Source organism: Cydia splendana, chromosome 10 (genome assembly GCF_910591565.1).
Source record: "Cydia splendana chromosome 10, ilCydSple1.2, whole genome shotgun sequence".
In the NCBI taxonomy this organism is placed as follows: Eukaryota; Metazoa; Arthropoda; class Insecta; order Lepidoptera; family Tortricidae; genus Cydia; species Cydia splendana.
In genome coordinates this window covers 13,558,602-13,576,613 of record NC_085969.1, presented here as the reverse complement: position 1 = coordinate 13,576,613, position 18,012 = coordinate 13,558,602, and positions in this window count along the sequence as shown.

Below are 18,012 nucleotides of genomic sequence, written 5' to 3'. Positions count from 1 at the left end.
AGGTGCTCAAAAATATCTGAACACACACTTTAACACCTTAGGCGGTCATCGGAGCAGCTGTATCGATATCTGATGGCGACTGTAATTCATTCTATACTCCGTTTTTTTTTTCAGGCTAAATGAATAATGGTCGCAAATGTGTGCTATTAATGATATTATGTTACCTATATATTTTTAGTGATTGACCCTTAGTTGATATGAATTTATTTGTAGGAATGCGTCTAATGAGATAACACCCTACATCAGGGTGTAACTATACATAGTTTGTACGTGTAGATTAGTAATTAATACCAGCTTTGCGTAACTCTATCTCTCTAACTGCGTAACTCTATATAAACTTTGATTGCTACAAAATTCCTTTGTATACGAAATTACCCAAAACTTTTTGGGCCCCGAAGCAAAAACACAAGACATATTATTCTAAGCCAGATAGTGAAAGAACATTGATTAATGAGCCAGAGAGGCGTAAAAACAAGCCGCGGTTGGTTTCTGTCAAGTACACAATATGACTATTTCAGACAGTATTGACTTTCGTTTAAGGGAAATGTGGAGAAGACCGGCAATTAAAATTTATGGTTGGGAAGATTACCGTAGTAAGAATTCTGCTCTAATGACCTTTTGTAAGTGTGATACACGCAAGAATTAGAAGCGACGTAAAATCTTGTAGACGGTCTTATCTGATAGATGGTCTTCTCCATATTTACTTATAGTTGTCATATTTTGTAACATGCACAATGTAATTCTTACAATTCTCGATACCGACTTATGATTCTTGGTGTCTAAAAATAAATACAAATAATAAAATTACTTTTGCTGAGTAATAACACAGGTAATATCGAAAATTATTATATTACAAACAAACTAATTACAAGTAAGTCAATGAATGATTGATACTAACAAATAACAGTGACAACTTAAATCTAGAAATAAAACAAGTAAAATTATGTCTTATGAAATATCATGGCCGTTAAAAAAAAAAAATTAGGGACTACCGACACATGGATTAATTAACTCAGGGAAAACTTGAGTCAAATTTGACGGACGATTATGAATTCATGTGACACATCGCATTTTTCACGAAATTAAAAAAATATAAAAAGGTAGGTACTACGTATAGGGGACGGCATGAAACATTACGATCATTTATCGACAAACCAAATGACAGAGATGCGAACGAAAGTTATAGATCTGATCATTTCCATACATTATTTAAGTTTTAACACGCCTTTTCGGTATAAGCCACAAGTATTTAATACATGGAGAACAAAGGGGATCCGATTCCATTGTTATTAGATAAATCAAATGGAAAAGGTCAACAGGGCTCGCGACACGTGATATCCCGGTTTACATACAAATCTATTTGGGCCTGTCGTTTGAACCCAAATACATCAGATGTTTAGCATAAATTGCTATGTAAATAAAAACAACAATCCTCCACAGATGCGGGACGGCCGCAAATATACCTAGTGCTTTCATTTGTAGTGTAGGCAAAATTTTCAAGATTGTTGGGAATTTATCGCGATACGATGGTTGCATTTACCAAGCAAGATTGTAGAAAGTGGCAATAGATTGATGATATTTATTTACATCTAGCTTCTGCCAACAACCTTGTATACGTGAAATTAGCATCTAACTTCTATAGTAATTTCCCTGTTAGGTCGCTAACTATCGGTCCTTTTTAAGAAGATCATGTTATAAAATTAAACATAATAATCATCTCTATTAGCTCACTGCATAAGTAGAACAAAAGCATGCTAGAGTTAGACCAAAAAAAGTCTGCAGCGATTTTGATAGCCAGTGCAAGTGTTATTTACTTATACGTCATAATTTCATAGAAGTTTGATGTTTAAAATAACACTTGGACTGCGTGGGCTATCAAAATCGCTGGAGACATTTCTTGGTCTAACTCTATTACTTTTTAGCAATTTCATCTTCAGCGGTATATTTATGTATTTTTTCATTAATTTTCCAGACTTGGGGTAAATTTGATGTACCTAAACAGCAGTAGACATAACAAATACATTGGGTCGGTGGATTTAATTTAATTGGACGCATGCGTATGTTCACTGTGTAGCTAGAGTAAAGTTGAAGAGTAGAATGCACCAACTTCTTACTCAGAAGCAAACTGCCATACAGGGTGTCCCTAGCCATTGGACAAAGCCGAAATGTACATATGCATTAGGGTATTTAGAACCAGTATACAAAGTATCATAACAGTCGGTGTAGCGGTTACGAAGAAATTAACAAATTACGATTTTTTTACTTTGGAGCAACCTGTATGTGTTAGTAGCTCCTGAGGTAATAAATAGTATGAAACCTTCTTCGACCGTTGTGATTATCTTTTTTATTTATGACATTAATAAGATTCTGACTTTTGACAAATGTCATCATTGCCGCACATTTTCAAACAAATTGTCAAAAGCACTGCCAGTGATTAATACAGTATATTTCTTTTTGTTGTAGATTATTGGGAATAACTTTTGTTTGATAATTTTTTTGTTTTATATTTAGTTCTAATTAAAAAAATATTACCGTTAGAGCATTTCTGAGAAGTAACCCTACGTGGGATTTCAGGGTTTGTCCAATGGCTAAGGTCACCCTGTATATCTTTGCTTATCTAAATAATTTTATTATTACTTCACTGCATCTGTACGCCCTTAATTTTATATACAAAATAAAGGTAGGGCTGTAAACCAAAAGTTTTAATTATAAGACCAACAAAATGCTCCAGGGTTTAGGGTTCTTCTCGGGGAACAAACTTTGTGCATACATAACATGGTGAAGTCATACATCAAGTCGACGAGACAATTTTCCTCGCCACATAAATCCACCGTGGAAGTAGACAAGTTAATATGAGATTTCATATCAGAGAACAACGAAGCGACGCCGTTCTAATGAATAAATAAATTGCTCGCGTCTACGCTCAATCTTAGTTTAAAATAAAATTATGTGGAAATTTACATGAAAGATGGCACATTAAAGGCAAAGCTAAGTATGGAATAATACCTTCAACTGTGCGCGAGCTCGGTGCTTCTAAGCTTGCTATAATTTTATGAGTAGAATAAATGAAGAAGAACGTAACATAACTACAGACAAAAATGAATACTACAAAGAACTCAACTACATAGTAGAACTGACGCTTATGGTTAAATATTTATTTTTTGGACACCTTCCTCGGCACCGTGTTGGAATACATAGTTGCAATTGGAGCTTTAGAAGATTACACCATAAACATACACTCGACCTAATGTAGGTAAACCAAATCATTTGTAGAACAGTAAGACTAAGTACCTACTATTTTGTGGGTAGTTGACCCCTGATATTTGTTTTATCTCTCTCCTCAAAATATTTGCCTGCTCGACGCACAAATTATTTAAGGAGACTGGGTGATAATTGTTCATTTAGATGTTGGTAATTTTCATTTATTAATTATTATCATTATTACAATATTGTGTATTGTATAATGTCTAAGCTTTTATAAATAACAGTCTGCGTAAATAATTAAATTTACTCACTGAAACTAGAGAAATCATAAAACTTAAATTTAAATAGGCCTGCGTTGATGAAGTCTATAAACATTTTCAATTTACTTCACAACAATATTTTAACGAGCCAGCCATCTGTGAACAATTCGAGTACGCTTAACTACACTCGGGTGCAAAGAAATCGGACCACCCCAGCATTTTCAACATTTTTTCAATTTGTGTAAAAACTGTAACCTCGATCATGATAATTTAAATACCACGTGGTAGATAATTTTCTGCCCTATCAAATGACATCAATATTCAGGGGTGGGGATGGATATTGTGCAAAATATGGGCCTGGAGATCACCCCCCTCCAACTGCCTCATTAGCGCATGCACTAATTGACCACTTATCATTAGGTATAAAAACAGTCATTATCATTGTTTATGCATCATTCGTGATTGGTACGTCTTCCTGAACACTACTCTCATCGCCTGAACCTGGAAAAACTGGAGAAAAATGGATACTACCTCGACTGAAGCCGGCCAAGCAGTTGCCCTATTGCAGGGAGGGCTTAGTCAACGTGCAGTGGCTCGACAACTCAACCTATCGAAGTCATCGGTTCAACGTGTCTTCCAGAGATTCCGCGTAGATCAGACGTTATCCAGAAGACCCGGAACTGGCAGAACTCGCATCACTTCTGAGAGAGATGACCGTTTCATCGTTCTTACCTCGCTACGAAATCGTCGACTGAATGCCGTTCAGCTTCAGCAGAAGCTCCTAGAGACCAGGAATGTGTCTATCAGCCGATGGACAGTTAGAAGACGACTGAAGGAGAAGGAATTGACAGCTCACAGAGCTGCAAATGGCCCAAAACTCACCCCAATACATCGTGGACAACGACGCGTCTTCGCTCGCGAACATGAAGAATGGACCCTTCAGCAATGGAGTTCCGTACTTTTTTCCGACGAGTGCAGGATAACTTTGTCTGGCAATGACGGACGGGTACGAGTCTACCGAAGACCTGGGGAGCGGTTCTCTCAATGCTGCATCGAGGAACGTGTTGCTTATGGTGGGGGGTCAATCATGGTCTGGGCTGGTATTTCTTTGGAAGCGAAGACGGACATTGTGTTCATCACAGGGCCAGGTACCAGACCGAATTCAGGCGGTTTGACTGCACGTCGGTACGTGGAGGAAATCCTGGCTGATCATGTGGTCCCATTTGCGGGTTATATCGGCGATGAGTTCATCCTCATGCAAGATAACGCTCGGCCGCATACAGCCCGGATCACTAAGGAGTACTTGGAGGAGGTCGGCATCAGAGTCATGGAGTGGCCAGCCCGCAGTCCTGACCTAAACCCGATCGAGCACATTTGGGACGAGCTGAAAAGAAGAATCCGGGCCAGAAATCCCGCCCCTGAATCCTTACTGGAGCTAAAGACTGCGATCGAAGAAGAATGGGCGGGCATCCCTCAAGACACTGTAAAAAAATTCATAAGATCAATGAAAAACCGAATGACTGCATGTCGTAGGGCTAGAGGAGGCAATACACGGTATTAAAATGCTGAAAATTGTTTTAATTTTTACTTGATATCTTTAGAATCGCAGTTTTCCCATTATGCATAAGTTTCACTCCAGTATGCATTTTTAGGGTGACAAAGTTCTTAGCCCTGAAAGCCTGAAAATATTGGAAGTAAACCTGTGAAAAGCACATCAATTTATAGAGGAAAAGCCAACCTTTCATTAGGTATATAATATGTCACAGTAGCACATACAGTTTTTACAGAAATTGAAAAAATGATAAAAATGCTGGGGTGGTCCGATTTCTTTGCACCCGAGTGTATAACCCTGCTAAAGTACCTCTAGTGTAGTAATGGATTTTATCCTAACCCAGTTTCCCCATAATATGTTTTGTTATAATTATTGCGTATTTTTCATGGATGCTGCCCAAATGTAGCCGTCACTAATATAAAGTATTCACCTTAAGTTCATACAGTACATAGATAGTTTTATAAGAACTTATAGTCTATATCTTTAGGTATTCAAATAAAAGTAAACAAAATCTACCTTCAAATGGCTCCTTAAGCCAGTTGAGGATAGATGAAGACATTACACGATCAAATAAGGTTAAAGACAGGTCGTTCAGTGACAGATCCAGGTGGTTTTGTATTTGGTTGGTTTACCAATCAATGTTATAACTACCCGAAAATGTACAAATAGTTTGTTTTATTTAAATAACTATAGATACAGACTATATAGTTCTTTAGTAGGTACCTATTGTAGTAGTCGATTTGGTTTTGTTTACTAAATTACTTGAAACAATCTTAGTATTAAGGAATGTTCACTTATGTAAGGAAGGGTTTTTACGCCTTATTTAAATCATCTATTAATTAGAAAATACTGCCCATTAATAATGAATATAATTTGAACATGTTCTTATTGGTTACATATATCAACGTAAGTATGTAGGTACTAATTATACCTACATACTTTTAATATATGTGATCTTAAGTTCAACCCGTAAAAATGTATGGAAACAGATTAGTCAGAACACTCATTACCAAAGAGCAGTACAACTAAGGGAAGCCATTTTCTCATTATGCAGGCTGATGGCGAGTCCGTCCCAATTAAATGCTCCGACGTTCAAAGCGCGGGATAACCATATTAGTGCAGATACAGAGTACAGAGGCCTACCGCGAACCGCTTCGTTCGTTCGTTCCTCTATTTAACTCTCTATCGTTCAAATATGCAAGCGATAGAGAGGCAGATAACAAAATTTTTATTTTCGAAATTGGCGGCAGGTTCACAATTTACAGCCGTAGGCGCGCCGCTGACTTCCGTAATTAAACTTAAAATGCTGGATTAGGTTTCAAAAGGTGCACTGGTACAGATGTAATTAGATATACATTCATAACGTTAATAGGAAAACAGGATAATAAAATACAAATATTATGAGGGAATTTGTTAGGACAACTCTTGTCTTTTTATATTATGCACGTGAATAACTAGAACGACACAATTTATGTGATGACAGGTATATGAGAAAAGGTTCGTAAGATATATATACTATTAACACCACAGACAGAAAGAAGACATGTAGGTACCTACGAATTAAAATAAATATATTTCTAAATAATCAGACCATTATCAAGTAAATAATAATAGGCTAAAGATTGTTAGTAACTAAATGCGAAATAAATTGGGGCAGAGCACAAACTTGATTAAACTTCGCTCAATACCAGCGAGAGGAAACCAGAGCATTCCTATTGCTGGGCGATTGAAGACGAACTAATATTACTTTAACTCTTAGATCCATAATAAATATCTGTCCTCAAAGATCAGTTGGATACTGGTTTATTTGAGCTTGCTTGTGATCAATAAACGATAGAAATAGCAAAACGGGAATGGAAGTTTATCGCAAAAAATGGGCAACGTTTAATGAAACATGGTCTCTATTTAACGAAAAAAAAATCTTAGGTAAGTATCTTCGGTATTCCAAATTCCAATTTGTCATTTGGCAGCTCGTATCTCACAAAATTACGTGCTGTCACATTAGCGATTTGGAAGGTAAGGAGTGGTCCAGTAAAAAAGTAGCTGTGAATTATATGGTATATTTTTTTTGCTAATTATGAAGCAGTTTATATTTTTTGTAATTTAGTTAATTATATACTATAAAGTAAAAATATAAAATAAAATAATATCGATAAATATGAAATTGTTTGACTTTTCCCATTTTTATTGCAATGTACTTTGTAACTTTTTGAACAGTACAATTTGATAATATTATGTTGACCGTTTTCTACCACGCCACAAATGAAGTTCCAGTTTCATTACTTTTTTATGCTTTTAAGAACATCATCTAATGAATAAGCTATTCCAATAAATTGGAATTTATCTTGGGTAGATAGGAAGTCTCTCCAATCTAACCTCTCATTTTCTATGGAAGACAAATCTCTGTAAAAATGGCAAATATACAAAAGTAGAAATTCCATGAAACTACCACAAAGTGAAGTCAAATAATAAAAGTTTTATATAGAACGAAACATATTTTGATAATGTATTAATTCGCTTTTCAAACTATTAGAAAAAACGATGTGTATGAGAAATACCTTATAATTTCCTTCAAAAGACACTGTTCAAAAAGTGTCATGAGACATGTCATATAAAACGCGAAAACTCTAATTCACGCTTTTGTATTAAATACGAGTGTATTTAATTGTAAAGAATAGTCTATCTACAGATCACTATAGAAATGAAATGCTTACAAATGATTACAAAATTAAATGAAAAATCCACATACTGCCGTATTCGAACTTCAAGATATTCACAAGAGACGACACGTACTAGATCCATTCTAGATACGTTATAGGTTAGATATCAACTAGTTCTTTTTTGCAGCGCAATTCGGGCAACCAATGTCACTTTTACGTTAGATAGAGTAAGATATCTATTAGATGTGAATTGGATCTCTAAGTCATATCCTGTGGAAATCGTTCAACAGTAGGTATCTCCAGAATCGCGCAAATGTCAAATTTGACAGGTTAGATCTTAAACATATCGTTATCGTATCTTGGTGATGTCTAAAAGATGTCTAATAAGTGTCTATTTCAAAATCCGAATCGGGCTCATAATGTGCTGCTACTTTTTTTCCGGAACACTCCCTATGTTCCTTTTGTTACGATGCGATCTCTGAACGTAAACGATGCGTAAAACGTACTAGTTATAGGTAAAATACTTTATTTATAATATTGTATTGTAATACGGGCAGGTTTCCGCAGCTCGAGTACATATCCGAATTTTCCTCCTAAATTCAGTTAAATTGTCAAAGCATAAAGTCAAAGCACGTCAAAGTAAGTGATCCAAGCGTACACTCTTAAAACATCAATTAAGGCAGAAACGGCAAAGTTCAACATAATATCAAATTCCAAGCTAATAATGCTCGCTCTAACAAACTTGAATGAGAAACTCTTTTGAATTTTCACGAAGTCTTGACAAAGCGCCGTACAAGTATGGGACCCAGCAGCTGCGCCCAGGCAGAGTCGCTGCCGTGTGAAACTTATCCATCATATCTACAATTAAATTCTCAGTCAGTTATAAAACTTGTTTCTTATACAACAGGGTACACAATCGAGTGTTAATCAAATGTAGTTACGGCACATCGTTTCTAAGATGCTGTACGACTGCAGGCATGCAGGGAACGAATGTGATACGTGACTGGTAGTATAGAGGCGTTACTTCTATCAATAACCTAGCTCTCGCCTAGTCACGAAACCAAACAAGTGTGATCTCTTATAGCGCAAAGTTTCTACGATAATAAAGGTCCAACTTATAGTAGTCAGACCGCGTCATATGACCTGGAAGCGATACGACTATAGGACAACGCAATATATCACGTGCGCTTACTCTGATCTACCTCGCTACAGGACCCAGATTTAGAGAACTGGCTTTATATCACTCGAGTCATGGGCAATTTTGTAGTTTAAGTATCACAAATGCGGTGGTATGTACCTACACTCGTCCTACAGTAAAACCTAGTATCCAGTTTGAAAACATTATTTTAAAATCTTAAAAGCCTACCATTGACCGGGGTGACTTTCAAATGCAGGGGCGACTTTAAAATTCTAGTTTTTAAGCCATAATATATATTTATGAGAGATTTTTTACAGTAGGTGAATATGAATATATAGTATTCTAACTAGATACAGGAACATTTTCAGTAAATAATGAATAATGGTTCTGTGGCCGTTTTAAATCTATCAAAGTAACCCCAAATTTTCCAAAGTCACCCCGGTCTACGGTACCTATTTAATTATTTATTAATTCATAGCAGAACACAAGTCAAATGAATGTATAGGTGAAAGATCTTCATTGGAAAAGGCATTTACCCGACTAAACAAGGATTCTTCATTCTCAACAACTTTTGAGCAATTAAATTTAGGAACGATTTGTAAGCCTCTTTAGTCCGACGGAATCCGTAAAACACCGTCGTAAAACGCCTCCAACAATGTAAGCGGGTTCTTTTAGTACTGCCAAAACTACTTTTACGACACCACGTCGTCAGAATACGTACCTATATTAAAGCCGGACGAAAATTTTCATATTTCATTAAAGAATTATTGTGACTATGAACATATACCTACAGGATATGTTGATTTAAAGTTTAAACTAACACGATTTCCACTCATAATTTTAAAACTAATACGTAAGTATAAATCGTATAATATATTACGTTCCGTATTAGTTTTAGTGGTTTATAAATTACAGCTACATCCTACAGGATGATTTTTCTTGCCTTTAGTCTAATTCTGAAAAGTAAATACTAATACATTAAAAAGACTAGAGAGACTGTTCTCATTTTGTTAAAAGTATCTTTTGGTGAAACCGCTCTCAGTGAAATAAGAAACCCTTTGTCACAAGCTTACTCCTATATTGCGGTTTTTGCGAAGCCTACCCCCGTAGCACGGTCGCGTTTTTATCGCTTGGTACCAGGGATGTTACGGAGCTCCGTTTCCGTTTCCGTTAAGGCGGAACTTCCGTTTGGTATTACACATCCGTTTCTGTTCCGGTTCCGTTATGTTTGAAACGGAAGTTATAACGGATGTCAATGCTTCGCGCGGCGGCGGCGTACATCAAAAACAAACAGGTTCATACCAGTCATTCGCTCATCGCCCCGCTTGCCACGTGCTACGCTAATTTGTTGTTTGTTTGTATACTTTGTTTTATTCGTGTTATTAAAATTAAAATCGTATGTGTTCTATTGTGTAGTGACTACTGACTGTGTGTATTGTGTGTGGTGAATGTTAGTGTGTAAAAAACGCACAATGAAGCCGAAATCAAGTTCGATTTGGAACTATTTGGATGAAGTTAGTGGGGACACGGCTAAGTGTAAACTTTGTCTGAAGGCAGGCGTGGCTCACTCCGTCGCTTTGCTACAGGTAGCTAAAAGTACATCCGTTCGGCCCCAATTTTGGGGTTTGCCATAAGCCGCGCGTGGCGCTGTCGCCACCTAGCGGCCATATCTGTGCTGATCGTAACAGACGCGTTTTGTTAGAGAGTGAGTCTTCTGTACCTAGTACTATTATTTATTCTGTGCTGAAGGTTTATTCTAGAAAGGGGAAAACGTCTACATCGTTAAAAAGTCATTTGAAGTGTATGCATGTTGCAGAATATGATCAATTTAACCAATCAGAAGTTGAAAAGATAAATAGTTAAATACACAGCCTTCGACATCCAAAGACACGCCGCTTCAAGAGGCGAAAAAACAAATGACCCTTAAAGAGACTGCTAAAAAATCAAAAGTGGTGCAATTCCAATCCAAAATAAAGGCCTGGCATAATAAAGGCTGATTAATATTTAGAATTTTTGTTTTTAATAGACCTACCCTTAACATCTCGTCTAGACGTGTGCGCCGCGCCGGCGCGCCGCCGCCGCCGGGCTTTTTGACCACGCCGCCGCCGCCGATAAATGATCGGCGTGAAATCGGCGTGACCTTGAGTGTTGTTAATTAGCTATTCCAAGTTGGTTCTTCGATTACAATATGGATTTTTTGTGTTATTTATGTTACAGTTGTCAAATATACATCAATTATTAATTAAATGAAACTGAATAGCCAGTTGCAGAAACTATTTGACACACCAATTAAAGTAAATGAGTAATCCTAAGTATTCACCGTCTACGGATAACGAACGAATGAAAACTGCTGCTTATACCTTGGACAGCTAGGAGAACCAACCCCTCCATTCTCAGAGAGCTCTATATCGCCACTCAGCTCTTGCCAACATGCCATGGGTGAGTTCTTAGATTCTTCGGACATATTATCCAACGTATGATGTGGAGAAACATATGAATTTAAAGCCGAATGAATGGCAAACGTGCTCGAGTTGGAGCATGTGTGAGATGGTCAAACGCTATGAAGAGATCGGCTTGCGGCAGTCTGCACCGTGCAGTCCATACGGCTTCTGACCGCATGAAATGGAGACAAATTACATGTCACGATCCTCAGCAGTGAGAAAACGAGAAAGAAGATACGTCTCAGTGAGCCTGGCGCTTGTACGACAACAAAACCATTAAAAAAAAGCCATAGCAGTCCACTATGTCTAGCAAATTTCAAGGATATGTGGAGTTCTGTTTTGTTGAAGTATGCCATTTTTAATAGGACAAGCCATGGAAAGCTTGAGAAAACGGAGAGTTACAGATCGGATCGAAGGTCATTGGGACCAAGTCTTAATGCAAGCTAATTGCGGGGCCCAGTCCTGCCTGGAATGAATGTGCTGGCCTATGCAGATGACACACTTATTACGTGCCGAGGCATCTCTTATGAAGATGCAGCCAGAAAGGTGACTATTGGAACCTCACTTATGGTGGAACGAATCCACCAGCTGGGTCTTGAGGTATCTCTACCAAAGACGGAAGCTCTTCTTTTCCATGGCCCAAGAAGAGGACCCCCTCACAATGCCCATATTAGAGTATATGGGGAGGTTGTGGCGGTTAAGGCCCAAATGAAATACTTAGGCCTTATTCTGGATGGCCGTTGGCAATTTAAGGCGCACTTTGCCAGTCTTGCCCTCAGGCTGATGTCTACAGCCGCAGCCCTCAGCCGGCTGCTTCCTAACGTTGGTGAGCCGAACACCACATGTAAGCTCCTTTACTCTCGCGTCCTGCGTAGTATGGGCCTCTATGGTGCTCCTATATGGGTAGATGCCCTTTCTGCGGAAAATAGGGCTCTACTGTGCAGGCCACAGAGGGCAATATCATTGAGAGCCGTCCGCGGGTATCGGACGGTATCCTTTACAGCGGCAACGACCTTGGCTGCAAACCCTCCCTGGCATCTGCAAGCTCACATTCTTGCGGAGGTCCACCGTTACAGGGCTGGGAGAAGAGCGGCGGCAGAATTCCCGGAAGAAGAAGAAGTGCGAAACATCCGGGCGTTAGCCCAAGTAGAGACACTTCGCCGCTGGAGGGTAGAGCTCGGCGGAGCAGAATATGGGCTGACAACGGTAGAGGCTATACTGCCGCATCTGGAACGATGGGTAGAAAGGCGGCAGGGAACCCTGGCTTTTCACATGGTGCAGATACTTACTGACCATGGATGCTTTGGTAAGTACCTGCACCATATAGGGAGCGAGGAATCCCCCATGTGCCATGAGTGTGGCGCGCAGGTAGACACCGCGCGTCATACTCTCGAGGAGTGTCCTGCATGGGGGTTTCAGCAGACCACCCTTCAGGCAATACTAGGAGCAGACTTTTTTGGCAAACGCCGCCGCCGATCATTTCTTAATCGGCGCACACGTCTAATCTCGTCCACCTATCACTCAGGCTCCGATTCTGGTTCCGGTTCCGTTTTCGGTTCCGTTTCCGTTTTCGGTTCCGTTTCCGTTTTCGGTTCCGTTAAACTAAATTGAAAACATCTGTTTCCGTTTTCGGTTCCGATAAAACCACATCCGTTACAGTTGGTACCATGCCTGTCACCTTCTAACAAGTATGTAAGTGCGAAAGGGACGCGCATAGTGATAGGCGATAAAAATGGAACCATGCTGCGCTCGCTACTGTGATTGTAATGTGAATAAACGATACCTTAACAATCTTGTTATATCTTTCTTCATTACTTAGATTCATGCGGCGGTGAACTTTATATTTCTTATGTTATTTTGTTTTCGTAGATACTGTGAATAGCACCGTATGCTATCATATGTCTGACCCTATACAATCTTAATGAGTCCACTACATCCCTCACTCATCATAATAAAATATTTACCTATAAGTATGTAGACTGCGATAGGCTACATACTTATAGGTAACACAACTATTACGAAGTTGTACCGGTCAAGCCTCCATTATTATAGTTAGCGGTCTGAGTACCCTCATCTTGTAAACCGCAAGAGCCCCGAAACTTCGAAAAGGTCAACATTACGTATACTGGTACTATCGCCTAATGTTAATTGACTTCCTTAAGCCTTATCACAAAGAAATAAGGTTGACCGCTGGTCAGTTAAGACTTGAGACTGGTACATATTAACTTACGATATCGATCATATCGCCTCATTGCTTTTATCTTATGATATGGGTCACTCGGTCTGGTTCTACGTTTGAGGATAGAAAACTGTAGAAATCTGGGCTACATATTGGTCCTATCAAAGACAATGTTAAAATCGTGTCAATGTTTTGCAACCAGCAACTTACAACTCTATTAACAAAAGTTTCAACGAATCACTACACTTTATAAAACAAAGTCCCCCGCCGCCTCTGTCTGTTTGTGTGTTTGTATGTTCGCGATAAACTCGAAAATAGAGATGCAACGGATAGTTGTTTGGCCGGATACCGGATACCGGATATTCGGCCTGAACATGGGCCGAATATCCGGTATCCGGCCGCCGAATATTCGGCCAGAGGAACTATACCTACATTTCGGTTTTTCAGGTGCGCATTCTGCAGGTTTGACCTGTTTCCTAGTAAACGTTCGCGCGGACTCATTTCTAGGTTCGAAATGAGTGCGCGTGCAAGTCAATGGAATGATTAAATTGTTTTAAAATAATAAACAAGTACGATTATGACCGTGTCTGTTTCTTAAATCCAATTTGTTTACTCCGAAATCAAGCAATGTTACTATCCGGTATTCAGCCGGATAGTAGGTCACTATCCGGTATCCAGCCGGATAGTAAAATATTGGCCGGATAGGCCGGATATCGGATAGTAACCGGATATCCGGTGCATCTCTACTCGAAAACCACTGAACGGATTTTCATGCGGTTTTCATTAACAATAGAGTGATTCTTGAGGAAGGTTTAAGTATAATTTGTTAAGGTTTTGTGTAACTCTTGCGAAGCCGGGACGGGTCGCTAGTCATATATAAGTATTCATTATATTGCTGTTTGCCGTTCAGTTTAAGATTACGGTGTATCCTGTCTCCAACGTAGTAGCCACAGATTGCTTAAGACACATTAAAGATTCAGAACTAATCGAGAGCACTTACCGCCGAAAGCAAATAAAGAGCAATCAAGGGGCTAATTGCGAACCGATCTGGGAGCTTGCTGATTAAATATTGAGCTCTCGGCTAATAGGAATTGTGAGAGTAATGGATATAGGCAAAGTTTGGGAACTATAAGGCTTGACCTCTAAGATGTAGTCCCTCGAAAATAGAAATAAATTCAATTGAAATTGATTTCAATAATTGATTAGACTAATTAAAACGAAAATATTACTTTGCTAATCCGCGAAAAGATAACGTGCTAGTCAATCAGTGCTAACCCGTTATACTTACTTGCGTATTTTTACATGCAATTAATATTCCCACCCTCCCACCGCAAAAATAAATATGTACGCAAATAAATATAACAAACCACCAAAAGAATAATCCTCGACACGTGTTTCGCCTCTCTACGAGGCATCCTCAGGAGTTGTTAACGGTCTGACGCCCGGCAACGGTGTCAGACCGTCAACAACTCCTGATTATCCATATCACTATTGATTAGACTGATTGTTGTTTTGTTTTTATATTTTAACATTGATGAAAGAAGTTCAGTATCAGTATTAGTTGCGGATAAAACCTTTTCTGTTAAAAGTTTCTGCGGATAAAAGTTTCCGCCATTATTGATGCTGGTATTATTCTAGCGGTAAGGTGTGCGATTTTCAAACAGAGAAAGCGAGTCTGTACCCCGACTCCAATAAATTAAATTACCAATAAGTTTCTTGGAACTATACGAAACGAGTCGCATTTCGATGAAGGAAAATATTATGAGGCGATCAGAGTAATCCCAAAAAGGCTTAGTGACCCAACTGAGTTGGATTTCAAATGGCTCATTCAAAACTCGTGCCTGTGCCAATGCGATCAGGTTCTCTTTTGGTGAGCCATGAGGTAAAGCCGGGGCAACGAGAGATGAAATTGATAGGACAAGTTTAGGCATATTTGAAACTTAGTTTCCGTTAAAGTTCGGGGAAGTTTTAACTGTAATTGAGACTCTAAGAATTTTCACCGGTTATTCGGCGTAGCAGCCACCTTTCGCTAAACTAACAGATTCTCTTAGTCAATTTATGAAAACTGGCATAAATATGTACTAATGTTGAATATCTGAACGAAAGCATTTTTATATGTTGCATATAATCTACATGGTTCATGTCGAGTTAAGAGTTGACTATATTATTCACTAAAAACGTTTCACAAAATATAGTCATTTTATAAAAAGTCCTTTATAAATTTGTCGTATTTGGGGATAATAGTTTAGTTTGAAGCTGTTTGTGAAATGAGTGTTTCACAAATTGTTATTTGTGAAATCATTGATCACCGTGTGAATCCTTGTAGACCTATACATAGGTTCGGCAACACGCACAACTAAAATTGCAAGCGCTCAAAGATTGCAACCGTCGCGGATTGTGGCATAAAAAAAACTCGCACTTACGTCAACACGCAACGATGCGTGCCAATACAGACTCCGAAACCCCAAACATATTGACATCTGAACCACGAGGATCGTGTAAACGTTTAAATTACCAGTTTTTGGGATTACTTGACAAACAGTTGAATGTGGGACAATCGTAAACTGCACACTGCGACTACCAAATCATATTGGCATGGGATTTTATGATGAGCGCGGTAAACATTTTCGCAGTGCGCGATCGTAACTCGACTACAATGGGGGCACTGCGGTACAATATCGTGTAGTGTTAGTGCGATGGCGATGGCGCCTTGGGTATTTAGTAAACTTTGTTCTTATTTACTGTAGACAAAGGAATAGGCTGGTTTGCTACAGATACATAAAACTGTACCTATTATAATATGCGATTGCAATAATTGGTAATTCTATTTACCTGTCGCGTCGGTCACCGCAGCAGATCACGTGTAAATCGGCCAAGCATAAGTAACTTAAAAATAAAAAGTCAAATAAACTTACCTCGGGGCAATTTTCCACGATTTACGTATGCCAATTTGCAGTAATAAGCACGCCAGACTCGTTAAGTAAGAAAGCGTTGTAAAACTCGGCAAGTCTTGTCTTTGTCGTTCGCTTTGAAATTCTGTCACTGGCTCGTTAGCGAGTTTCTGAGAGCGGAACCGCGACTTAACTGTATTAGGCAGTTATTTGTCTTTATAAAAACGCCGTGGTGTAAACAGTAGAACAGAGGTACCCACTACAGCAAAAAACGGGAATATAAATTTATTTATGGGTATTTATTAGCTTAACATTCTTTTATAGATAAGTAGGTACTTACGTATTTATCTATAAACGTATGTTAAGCTAATTTACATACAAATTGTTTATTTGACAAAATTTACATGTTAGGCATAGGTACTGACCTCCACACTAGGCATAGCCTGTCTAGTGGAGGAGATAAATAATAAGATTAACATATATTTATGTAAGTATGTAAGTATATGTATTAGCGGCTTGTATCAACAGTATTCTAAAAGTAAGTAATTATAAAATACTTAGATACATAAATAACATCCATAAGTCTAGAACAAATTCGTGTTGAACACAAAAAATAAATGTGCTTAGCGGGATTCGAGCTCGGGACCGGGACCTCCTGCTTCGCAGGCAGGGTCACCGAGTAGGCTAGGAGGCTGTAACCATGCAATCAGTTTGTACTTGGTCATTGTACTGTACCTATTAAGATAATTTTAGCACGTGAAAGCTCCTCATTCTTACCCTATGCCTTTGTGCGGCTGTGTGCAACGCGGGCGTACATAACCACTTTAACTTGTGCAAAAGCCAACTGAGAAAATCCTTACTTATCCGAAACGACTGTCTCAAAACTTACCAGACAAAATACAAGTACCTACACGAAAGTATTAAAACAATAACATGAAATACTAAAATTATGTGCCTACTTATTGCATGAGTACGAGAATATTGTCTGAATTGATAACCCACCCTGTGAGCCTCTTTCTGGGGATTCGTATGCTGCTTTAAAATATAAAGACGATGTTCTTCTTGACAGGTTTATAATTAATATTAGTTTTACAAAGCAGGTTTCTCATTTAGCGGTAATCCTTCACAAGTTGACAGGCAAAGCTAAAAGTCACAGATAACATATATCAGCCCTACGCTCTTAAAAAGTATAGTTTTGGCGGGCTTTCAATAACTGTCATTATAACTAATATTACAATCATCTTGTGTTGGTACACTGTATTAGCCATATTGTTTTATTAAACCGTTACGTTGTTAAGCTTGGAATAATACTATATATTATAAAACTAGTACAGAATATAAAATGCTAATAGAATGGTGCAGGATTCGAGTCCCGGTGAGGGATTTTTAGGATGTCATGATGAGCACAAATATTTATTAGTCCCGTAATGCAGTCGGCAGTAATGTCGCGCGGCAATACTGCTGCAGTAATGCAACCCACTGCATTGCTGCAAGAAACGTCAAAAAGTCATTTAATGAGAAATTTCTATTGAATCTGACGGTTTCTGCAGTAACGCTGGTGTAGTTTGAATCTGAAAGCTACCTTAAGCCTAAGTAGTCGCACTTTCAATTCCCAAGTAAAAAACAGAAGCGTATCTGCATTTGTACATGTATTATAAAGATACCTAACCCGTTTAATCTGTGGTCT